Below are 11,882 nucleotides of genomic sequence, written 5' to 3' on the forward strand. Positions count from 1 at the left end.
ATATATTAGTTATTGGTTTTTCCATGTCATTAAAAAATGTTGATGGTGTTGGGATTTCATTGAATCTATAGGTTTCATTGGGTAGTATTGACATTTATAATATTCAGTCTTCCTATCCATGAGCATGGGATATTCTTCTATTTATATAGGTCTCTTATAGTTTCTTATAGTAGTAGTTTGTAGTTTTCTTTGTATAGGTCTTTTGTGTTCCTGGTAAGATTTATCCTTAAGTATTTTATCTTCTTGATAGCCTTTTTTTTTTCTTTCAATTTTTACTGTGATTTGGGTGAAAGTTTACACAGAAAATTCATTTTCCATACAGCAGCTCACATATACTTTGTCTTGTGACATTGACTACAATTTACCACGATGCAACAGCTCCCCTCTCACTTCCTCCTCATAGTTACCTCTACCCTGTGTCCTTCCCTCCCATGTACTCCTATCCCCAAATTTGTCTCCCTGTGCATACACAGCCCTTCTATTCTCCCATGATTTATCTCTCCAAGGAGTGTATCTACCTAATGTAAATGTTCAGCTCAGATGCCTATCTTTTGTTTGCCTGGAAGCCACAGGAGTGGGTTCAATTTCAGAGCTGAAGGGCAACTAGGGGCTATAGTCCCAGTGGTTCTATTAGGCTCTATCAGACCAACACAGCTGGTCCTTTTCATTTATTTATTTATTTTAATGATTTTGGGTTTTGTTCCACATTATTCTCCCACTCTATCCAGGATGTCCTACAGAGATCCCCCTCCAAAAGGTTGACAGTGGTAGCCAGGCACCATCTAGTTCTTCTGTTCTTGCCAAAGGGGCAAGGAGATTGCATCTTCTGACCTCCTGTAACCCCACAAGGGGAAGACAGAATCATCATCAGCATCTCAAGACTATTGCTGCAAGGCCAGACATGCTGCCTCCCTCCAGCCCTTTCATCAACCCGGGCACCAACCGTTCCACCCATAGCACCCACTACCTCTCTGCTGGGTTTGATAATTGGCTGCAGTGGCCACACAGAACTCACAGATTATGGGGTTTATTAGGGAAGCAACAGGCTACAATTCAAGTTTAGAAATGTACTTAGCCTCTCACAGCTGGCCATCTCACTTAGCAGCTGGCAGTCTCTCTCTCAGTAGTGCATGTCTCTTGTGTCTGTCTCTCAGCAGCATGTGTCTCTCGTGTCTCTCAGAAAATGCATGTCTCTCAGGAGTGTGTGTCTCTCAGCAGTGCATCTTTCTCAGCCAGCAGTCAGATAGACTCCTTCTGCCTCTAGGAGGGCTCCTTTGGAGCCTGGCAGAGTGGCCAAACTAAAGAATTCCAACATCAGAATTCTATACACCTGAGAGAAAAAGAGAACTTCCCAGAAAATTACTTTGTGCTGCTCCCAACAGAAATAACCCAGGTGGATAATTTGAACAATCAGGAGCTACTCAGTTGCTCTAGATGAGGAGAGACCTATCATTGCATCTAGATGGCTGCTTTCAAGGTTTTAAGATCCTAGCCACTACTTGCCAAAGCAGGATGTGGAACAATGTTTTTGTGTAGTATGTTATGGCAATTGAGCTTGATGTCCCCTGCTACCATGGTCCCAAGCCCACAGGTCGAGTTACTCACTCCCTCCAGGTAGCTGGCTGTGGCCAAGAAATGCCTACTACCTTGTCCCTTGTCAGGTGTACGACATACTGGGGAATGCTTACAGAACATACAAATACACTTGTAGAAACATTGTCTGCCAATCCTATACATGGTCTTGGGGAGACCCCCTGCTTAGACATACCTAATAGTTCAGTCTGTCCACCCATCTATCCACCCATATATCAATGTTTGCCTTCACTGACAACACAGTAATGTATGTGCAAAAGGTTTCATCTTTGTTGTCTCTACCTCCCATGCACCTCTCTATGTCTTCCTTTTCCTTAGTGCCACTGTGTTGATCACTCACATTTAGTATATTGCCCTTCTCTTTACCCAAATCAATACTTGTCTCTACCTATCTAACAATGTTCCCTCCCCTCTCCTCCCACCCCTGGTAACCAACAAAGAAAATTTCCTTCCATATATAAACTTCTCCTTGAATTTTTACAATAACTGACTAATATATTTTTCTTTCTGTGATTGATTTATTTCACTCAGCTTAATGTCCTCCAAGTTCCTCCACAATGTGCAGTGTTTTGCTGATTCTACATTATTCTTTAGGCTTGCATAGTGTGTATGTACCATATGCATAGTGTGTATGTACCATAGTCTGGCTGTCCATTCTTCTGTTGATGGCGACCTAGGTTGTTTCCAATTTTTGTTATTGTAAATAGTGCTGCAATGAACATGGGTGTGCATATATCTGTTCTTGTCCTGGCTCTCACTTCTTTAGGATATATACCTAGTAATGGAATGGCTGGGTCAAATGGTATTTCTAATTCCAACTTTTAAAGGAATCGCCATATTGCTTTCTACCATGGTTCTATCATTTGACAGTCTCACCAGCAGTGTATGAGAGTCCCAATCTCTCCACATCCCCACCAGCATTTGTTATTTTCAGTCTTTTTGAACTTTGCTACTAGTGCTGGAGCAAGATGGTATCTCATTGTTGTTTTGATTTGCATATCTCTGATGGCTAATAATCATGAGCATTTCTTCATACGTTTTTTGGCCACCTGAATATCCTCTTTGGTGAAGTGTCTATTCATTTCTTCTGCCCATTTTTTAATTGGATTATTTGTCTTTTTGTTATTGAGGTGTTGGGGTGTTCTATAAATTCTAGAGGTAAGTTTGTCAGATATGTCATTGCCAATATTTTTTCCTAATCTGTTAGTTCTCTTTTGACTCTTTTGGAGAAGTCTTTGGAAGCACATAAAAATTTAATTTTCAGAAGGTTCCGTTCATCTAGTTTATCTTCTGCTGTTTGTACATTTTGGGTTATGGTTGACAGTCTATTTATGCCATATATTAGGCTGCTAAATTTGCCCCTAGTTTTTCCTTGAGGAACATTATAATTTAAGTTTCACATTTAAGTCTTTGATCCATCTGGAGTTAGTTTTTGTGTATGGTGTGAGGTACAGACTTGTTTCATTTTTCCACAAATCAATATCCAATTTTTCCAGCACCATTTGTTAAACAGTCAATCTCTTCCCAATGATACAGATTTCAGCCCTTTTTCAAAGATCAGCTGAGCATAGGTCAATGGATCTATTTCTGAGTTCTCAATTCTATTCCATTGGTTTCTGTGTCTTCCATTGTACCACTACCAGGCACTTTTGACTACTGTGACTGTATAGTAGGTTTTAAGATCCAGCAGTGTGAGACCTCCTACTTTGTTCTTCTTCTTCAATATTGCTTTGCTTACCTGAGGTCTCTTTCCTTTCCATATAAAGTTAGTGATTGGTTTCTCCATATCCTTAATGAATGCTGATCTTGATTGGAATTGAATTGAATGTGTAGATTGCTTTGGGTAGAGTTGACATTTTTGCAATGTTCAATCTTCCTATCCATGAGCATGGTGTGTTCTTCCATTTATGTTGATCTATTATGGTTTCTTCAATAGGTTTTTATAATTTTCTTTGTACAGGTCTTTTGTGTCCCTGGAAAGATTTATTTACAAGTATTTTATTTTATTTTATTTTATTTGGTAGCTATCATAAATGGTATTGATTTCCTTATTTTATTTTCAGCAGTCTTTTTGCTAGTGTAGAGGAATCCAACTAATTTTTAGATGTTAATTTTGTATCCTGCCAGTATCCTAAATTGTTCAATTAGTTTCTGTAGATTTTTGACAGAGTCCGTTAGGTTTTCTAGGTATAGGATCATATCATCAGCAAATAGGGATAGTTTGACTTCTTCCTTACCATTTTGGAAACCATTGATTTCTCTTTCTTGCCTTATTGCCATGGCTAGGACTTCCAGTACAATGTTGAATAGAAGTGGTGGTAGAGGGCATCCTTGTCTGGTTCCTGTTCACAAGAGGAATGGCTTCAGTCTCTCTCCATTGAGAATAATGTTGCTTGTTGGTTTTGCATAGATGCCCTTTATTATGTTAGAAATGTCCCTTCTATTCTATTTTGCTGAGAGTTTTGATCAGGAATCGGTGTTGGATTTTATCAAATGCCTTTTCTGCATTGATTGATATGGTCATGTGGTCCTTTTCCTCTGTTTTATTTATGTGGTGGATCACATTGATTGTTTTTCTAATGTTGAACTATCCTTGAATAGCTGATATGAATCCCACCTGTTCATAATGTTTGTTTTTTTTTTAACCTGTTGGAGTCTAATGGCTAGTATTTTGTTGAAGATTTTTGCATCTCTATTCATGAGGGATATTGGTCTGTAGTTTTCCTTTTGAGTGATGTCTTTGCCTGTTTTGGTATCAAGGGTATGCTTGCTTCATAAAATGAATTTGGAAAGATTCCATCCTTTTCTATGTTTTCAATAGCTTGAGTAGGATTGGTGTTAGTTTTTCTTTCAATGTTTGGTTGAATTCTCTGGTGAAGACATCTGGCCCAAGACATTTTGTTGGTGGTGGTGGTGGTCATTTTGTTATGACCTGTTCAATTTCTTCTTTTGTTATGGGTCTGTTCATCTTTTGGACCACAGTCGGTGTTAGTTTAGGCATTAGTGTGTTTCTAGAATCAATCCATTTCTTCCAGATTTTCAAATTTGTTGAAGTACAGTTCTTCATGGTATCCTGATGTTAACCTTTTTATTTCACTTGGTTCTGTTTTGATGTCACCCATTTTGTTTCTTATTTGTGTTATTTGTATTCTCTCCCTCTTCCTTTGTTAAATTTGCCAGTGGCTTGTCAATTTTATTAATCTTTTCAAAAAACCAACTTCTAGTTTTGTTGATTTTTTTCCTATTGTCTTTCTATTTTCTGTTTCATTGATTTCTGCTTGAATGTTTAGCATTTCCTTTCTTCTGGTAACTGTAGGATTTTCTTGCTGTTCTTTTTCCACTTGTTGGAGATGTTGGTTTAAAGTGTTAATTTTGGCTCTTTCTTCTTTTTTGATATGTGCATTTATTGCTCTAAATTGACCTCTGATCACTGATTTTGTTGTGCCCCAAATATTTTAGTATGTTATGTTTTAATTCTCATTTGATTCAAGGAATATTTTTAATTTCATTTTTTATTTCTTCTATTACCCAATCTTTCTTAAGGAGGGTGTTGTTCAGTTTCCACATGTTTGCTCTTTTTCCGTTGATCTTCCTATTGTTGATTTCTAATTTTATATCATTGTGATCTGTGAAGATGCTTTGCAATATTTCAATGTTTTTAAATTTATTAAAGCCTGCTTTATGGCCTAACATATGGTCTGTCATGGAGAATGTTCCATGTGCACTTGTAAAGAAAGTATAGTGTGCTGTTGTTGGGTGAAATGCTCTGTAGATGTCTGTAAGTTCAAATTGTTAGATTGTATTGATTAGTTGTTCTGTGTCTTTGTTGAGTTTCTTTCCAGTTCTATCTTTGATTGAAAGTGGTGTATTGAAGTCTGCTACTATGACTGTGGAGTCATCTATTTGCCATTTTAATTCTTTTAAAGTCCCATTTATATATTTTGTGGCTCTTTCATTGGGTCCATAGATATTTATTATGGTTATATCTTCTTGTTCAATTGATCCTTTAATTATTATATAATGTCCTTCCTTGTCACGTATCGTAGTTTTTGTCTTAAAGTTGATATGATCAGAAATTAATATTGCCACTCCTACTCTTTTTTGGTTTGTATTTGCTTGATATATCTTTTTCCAACCTTTGATTTTCCAGCCTATTTTTGTCTTTGTCTCTAAGGTGTGTCTCTTGTAGATAGCGTATTGATGGGCTATGTTTTCTTATTCAGTCTGCAACTCTCTGTCTCTTGAGTGGTGCATTTAATCCATTGACATTCAGTGTAAGTATTTACAAGTATGAATTGGTTGCTGTCATTTTGTTATGTGTTTTTTCATGGTGTCCTTGTTCTTTGTTCCATATAATTTTCTGTGCTAAGCTCATTATGTTTATGAATTTTGTTATCATTTACTTTGTTGCTATTGTTTTAGTATTTGCTACACATTTGTGCTTGACCTCTTTTTTATTATGATGTGAAGATTTATCATTTTTCTTTGAGGTTACCCTGTGATTTATAATTTTCTTCCCAAATTTAGAACAGTCTGTTCTATCTCACCACTCTCTCGACTTCCTCTCCATTTAGATGTTCAGTAACTACACCATTTTTTTCCTCTTTTTGGTTTGTAGTTGTCCTCATTTGCCAGTTGAAGGCTCTGGTTCCCTTTTTACAGTCTTGTAAGCTTATTTTACTTTGTGTACTTCCATAGCTGTGTTGGTTTCTGGGTTATGTTATCTTTTGCATTAATGGTTGGTTGTTGTTTCCTATTATTTGTTCCCTGTTCAAAGGACTCTCTTGTAAGGTTGTTCTTGTTTTAACAAATTCATTTAATTTCTCCTTATCTGAAAAATCTCCTAATTTCACCATCATATTTGAGGGCAAATTTTGCTGAATATATTATTTGTGGTTGGAAATTTTTCTTTTTCAAGATTTTATATATACGATCCCATTGCTTTCTCGCTTGCATGATTTCTGCTGAGAAATCAGAGCTTATTCTTATTGGTTGTATTTTGTAGGTAACTTTTCATTTTTCACATGTTGCTTTCAGGATTCTTTCTCTGTCTTTGATTTGGTGAGTTTGATAATGATATATCTTAGTGATTTTCTTTTGGGGTCTATCCTGTTTGGGGTTCGTGGACTTCCTGAATGGATATATTCTCATCTTTCATCATATCAGGGAAGTTCTCTTCCAGAAAATCTTGGGTAATTTTCTCAGTGTTTTTCTTTTTCCTTTTTTTTTTTTTTCCTTCCTGTTCTGGAATTCCAATTACACATAAGATATCTCTTTTGATGGTATCCCACATGAACCTTAGTCTTTCTTCATTTTGTTTTGATTTTTTTCTTTTTCTGATTGATCCCTTTCCAAAGAAATATTCAGGTATTTGTCTTCAATCTCATTAATTCTGTCTTCCACTGATTTCATTCTACTCCTTTCCCCTTTCAATGTGTTATCTATATCTGAAAAATTACTATTAATCTTATGGATTTCTGTCTGTAGATTTTGTATAATTTCTAATTTTTCATTTATTTTGTCATTTTGTTCTTGTATTTTCTTCCAAAACTGTTCTAGAGTTTTATCTGTGTTTTCCTTAATTTTGTAAGTATTTTCCTTAATCTGTCTCTCAATCCTTTAAGGTATCTAAATATAAATCTTTTGTATTCCTTATCAAGGAGTTCCAATGCTGATGCTTCTTCAAGGATGTGTTCTAGATCTGTATTCTGGTCCGTTCTTTCTCTTGCTGTATCTTGCTTCTTCTTGTAGACTGTGATGGTCTGTTTTCTCCAAGACATTGTGACATTGTTTTATTTAGATCTGTGCTGTTTGTGAAGAGCAGTTGATGGTGAGTCAGGCTCTTCTTTGTGGCTTTTTATCATTAGCCAGTTGGTGGAGAGGGAAGTGGTGGCTCTCACTCAGTAAGTGGAGCTGCAGGAGATGTGGGTGTGGTTGTGTCATATAGGCACAGTTGCTGTCTTCCACTCAGGCAAAAGCAATAATCAAAAAACCATCAAGAAAGTAAAAACAAGCAGACCAAAAATACACTGCAGACACATACAGGAACAATCAACAAAAAACAAAACAAAACAAACATCAAAAATAAATAAATAAATAAAATCTGCAATATCTGGGGAGGGAGCAATAATAGAAAAGAGGTAGAGTAGGAGAACAATGAAGAAAAAATGAGAAAAATGCAACAACTAACAAGGAATGGGGTTAAACATGAGAAAGAAAAAAATGAGAACCATGAACAGGGCAGAGAGTAAAAGATGAAAACTAGACTCTGAGAAGGGAATAAAGAATAATGATTAAAAAAAGGAATATAATAATAATGATGATGATGATAATAATAATTTTAAAGGAGACAAAAACAAACAAACTAAAAAAAGGGGAAAAAAAAATCTGGGCAGAGCAGAGCACCCAGGCTCTGTCAGACCACACAGACTGGAGTGGAATTCCTGTTGGCGCAGAAGACAGGCCCAAAAGGTATGGGGTATGAGAGTAACAAGGGGAGTATCGTACCTTTCCAGACATTTGTGTCTGGAATATCCTTGCAGTTCCAGCAAATGGAGTCTATTCTTAGGTCCTTGGAATCTGAGAGAACACTGTCACTTTAAATATCCAAAATGGTCCAATGCTTGTAAACATTCAAAATGGCTGCATCTTCTGGAAAGGAAAAGTCCACAGCTCAGACCATCTCCCTCTTTACTGCTTCCCCTTTTATTCACCAGCTATCAGTGCAATATTTCATGCAGCCCCTGGCCAGCAGGGCCAATTTTTAGATTAATACTTAGGTCCTAACACCACTTGGCAATGTCCAATCTGTCAGTGCCATCAGGATTGCTGACAGCCCACAGCTCCGTATGTCTCCTTTTTCAATGTTTTCATGCAGGTTCTTCTACAAGTTGGAGTTTAGTCCACTTCTGTATCTTTCTTTTCAAAGCTCAGGGTTTCAGGATTATCTTCTGTATCTGTGTCAATTGGTTCCTCTTTTCTTTGTTGAAGAGGGTCTATGTAGTTTGTCTGCCTATTCTGTCATCTTACTACAAAGTCTCTTCTTGGTAGCTTTTGTAAATTGTATTGTTTTCCTTATTTTCTTTTCATAGATGTCTTTGTTGAAGTAGAGGTATCCAACTGATTTTTGTATGTTGCTCTTATATCCTGACACTTTGTCAAAACTTTTAATTAGTTCCAGTAGTTTTCTTGCTGAGTCTCTTCAGATTTCTATGTATAGGATCATGTCATCTGCAAATAGAGATAGGTTACTTCTTCTTTGCCAATTTGAATGCATTTTATTTCCAGTTCTTGCCTTATTTCCTTGGCTAGAATTTCCAGTACAATGTTGAGTAGATGTGGGGATAGAGGGCATCCTTGCCTGGTTCCTGTTCTCAAGGGAACTGTTTTGAAGCTCTCTCCATTAAGCATAATTTTGGCATTGCTTTTGCATGTAAACCCTTTATTATGTTGAGGGATTTCTTTTCAGTTCCTATTTTGCTGAGAGTTTTAATTAGAAATGGGTGCTCGATTTTATCAAATGCCTTTTCTGCATTTATTGATATGATCACGTAGTTCTTTTCCTTTGTTTTATTTGTGTGGAGGATTACATTAATTGTTTTCCTAATGTTGAACCACTCTTGCAGGTTGCTGTTAGGTGCAGTTGAGTCATCTCCAACTCATAATGACACTATATACCACAGAAAAAAACAATGCCCAGTCCTGTGCCAGCTCCATGATCCTTGCCATACCTGAGCCCATGGTTGTAGCCACTGTGTCAATCCACCTTGTTGAGGGCTTTCCCCTTTTTCATTGACCCTCCACTTTAACAAGCATGCTATCCTTCTCCAAGGAATTGTCCCTTCAGACAACATGACCAAAGTAGGTGAGACAAAGTTTGGCCATTCTTGTTTCCAAGAAGCATTCCATCTGTACTTCTTCTGGGGCAGATTTGTTAGTTCTTTTAGCATTCCATGATAATTTCAGCATTCTTTGCCAACACAACTCAAAAATCTTCTTTGGTGTTCAAAAGTCATTGTCCAGCTCTCACATGCATGTGATGTGATTGAAAATACCATGGTTTGTGCCAGGGGCATCTTAGTCTTCAAGGAGATATTTTTGCCTTTCAGCACTTGAAAGAGGTCTTTTGCAGCTGATTTTCCCAGTGCTATATATCAGCCGCAAGGACCCGGGTGAGGAGAGGGAGCCCAGTCATGCCCAAAGCAGCAGGGTGGGATAGTGTGAGAAAGGGGATTAAAAGGCCCAGGAACCAGGACAAAGGAGCAGTCAGCTGCAGGGATCCAGGTGAGGAAAGGGAACCCAGGCACGCCCAAAGCAGCAGGGAGGGAGAACAGGAGAAAGGGGAATAAAAGGCCCAGGAACTGGGACAGAGGAGGATCAGCCACAGGGACCCAGGTAAGAGTGGTAGGAGAGGTTTCCAACAGGGATACAAACTTGTCTCGCTTTGTCCTATCATGGTGACATGTTGATGTGAGTTTTGAGGCTGAGCCACTGGTGTTTCAAACCCAGCAGGATGCACATGGTGCACAGGTATCAGCCCAGCTTACAGATTGAGACAGACCAGGAAGAAGAAAGAAGCTGTTGCCTTCTCAAAGAATTGACCAGGGAAAACCTTATGAATAGCAAAGAAACATTGTCTCATACATTACCATGCAACTTTATGAGTAGTCCAGTTAGGTTAGAAGGCTCTCAAAATAGGGCTGGGAAAGAGCTGCATCATCAGGGTAAACCCAGCCTTACTCATATGGATAAGGTAAAGCTTTCAAGACCGCCATTTGCTAATGTGGCACCACTCAAATTGAGGAGAAAAAGCTGCAGACATCCATTAATCATCAGAACATGGAATGTACGAAGTATGAATCTAGGAAAATTGGAAGTTGTCAAAAATAAATGGAATGCATAAAAATCAATATCCTAGGCATTAGTGAGCTGAAATGGACTGGTTATGGCCATTTCGAATCAGACAACCATGATCTACTATGCCGAAAATGACAGTTTGAAGAGGAATGGCGTGACATTCATCGTCACAAAGGATGTTTCAAGATCTGTCCTGAAGTACAGTGATGTCAGTGATAGGATAATATCCATATGCCTACAAAGAAGGCCCGTTAATACAACTATTATTCAAATTTATACCCCAACCACCAAAATTAAAGATGAGGAAATTGAAGAATTTTATCAAATTCTGCAGTCTGAAATTGACTGAACATGCAATCAGGATGTGTTAATTATCACTGGTGACTGGAATGCAAAAGTTGGAAACAAAGAAGAATCACCAGTAGTTGGAAAATTTGGACTTTTTGACAGAAATGATGCTGGAACTTGCATGGTAGAATTTTGCAAGACCAATGACTTATTCATTGCAAGCACCTTTTTACAACAACACAAATGGCAGGTCTACACAGGGACTTCACCAGATGGAATACACAGGAATCAGATTGACTACATCAGTGGCAAGAGGTGATGGAAAAGCTCAATATCTTCAGCCAAAACCAGGCCGGAGCTGATTGTGGAAAAGATCATCAACTGCTCATATGCAACACAATTAAAACAAGTCCAAGAGAGCCAAAATATGATCTTAAATATATCCCTCCTGAATTTAGAGATCATCTAAAGAATAGACTTGATGCATTGAACACCAATGACTGAAAACCAGAATTGTGGGAGGATATCAAGACCATTATCCATGAAGAAAGCAAGAAAACACTAAAAAGAAGAGAAGACCAAAATGGATGACAGAAGAGACTCTGAAACTTGCCCTTGAGCCAAGAGTAGCTAAAGCAAATGGAAATGACAAGATAAAAGAGCTGAATAGAAGATTTCAAACAGCAGCTCGAGTAGACAAAACCAATTACTATAATGAAATGTGCAAAGACCTGGAGTCTGACAACCAAAAGGGAAGAACACGCTTGGCATTTCTCAAGCTGAAAGAATTGAAGAAAAAATTTAAGCCTCGAGTTGCAATACTGAGAGATTCTATGAGAAAAATATTGAATGAAGCAGGAAACATCAAGAGAAGATATCAAGAATACAAAGAGTCACTTTACCAAAAAGAACTGGTAGATCTTCATCCATTTCAGGAAGTGGCATAAGATCTAGAACCAGTGGTACTGAAGAAGGAAGTCAAAGCTGCAATGAAAGAATTGGCGAAGAACAAGGCTCCAGGAATTGATGGAATACCCATTGAGATATTTCAACAAACGGATGCCCCATTGGAGGCACTCACTCAGTTATGCCAAGAGATTTGGAAGACAGCTACCTGGCCAACTGACTGGAAGAGATCCATATGT

At 37.8% G+C, this 11,882-nt stretch overlaps 1 protein-coding gene across 1 annotated transcript in view; it reads left to right on the top strand.

Moving 5' to 3' along the window:
• Window positions 1-11,882, top strand: part of VWC2 (von Willebrand factor C domain containing 2) — a 421,720-nt gene that overhangs the window by 256,320 nt on the left and 153,518 nt on the right. The window lies entirely within an intron of this gene.

This window comes from Orycteropus afer, unplaced genomic scaffold (genome assembly GCF_000298275.1).
Source record: "Orycteropus afer afer isolate SDZICR_OR568_19922 unplaced genomic scaffold, OryAfe1.0 scaffold00115, whole genome shotgun sequence".
Classification (NCBI taxonomy): Eukaryota; Metazoa; Chordata; class Mammalia; order Tubulidentata; family Orycteropodidae; genus Orycteropus; species Orycteropus afer.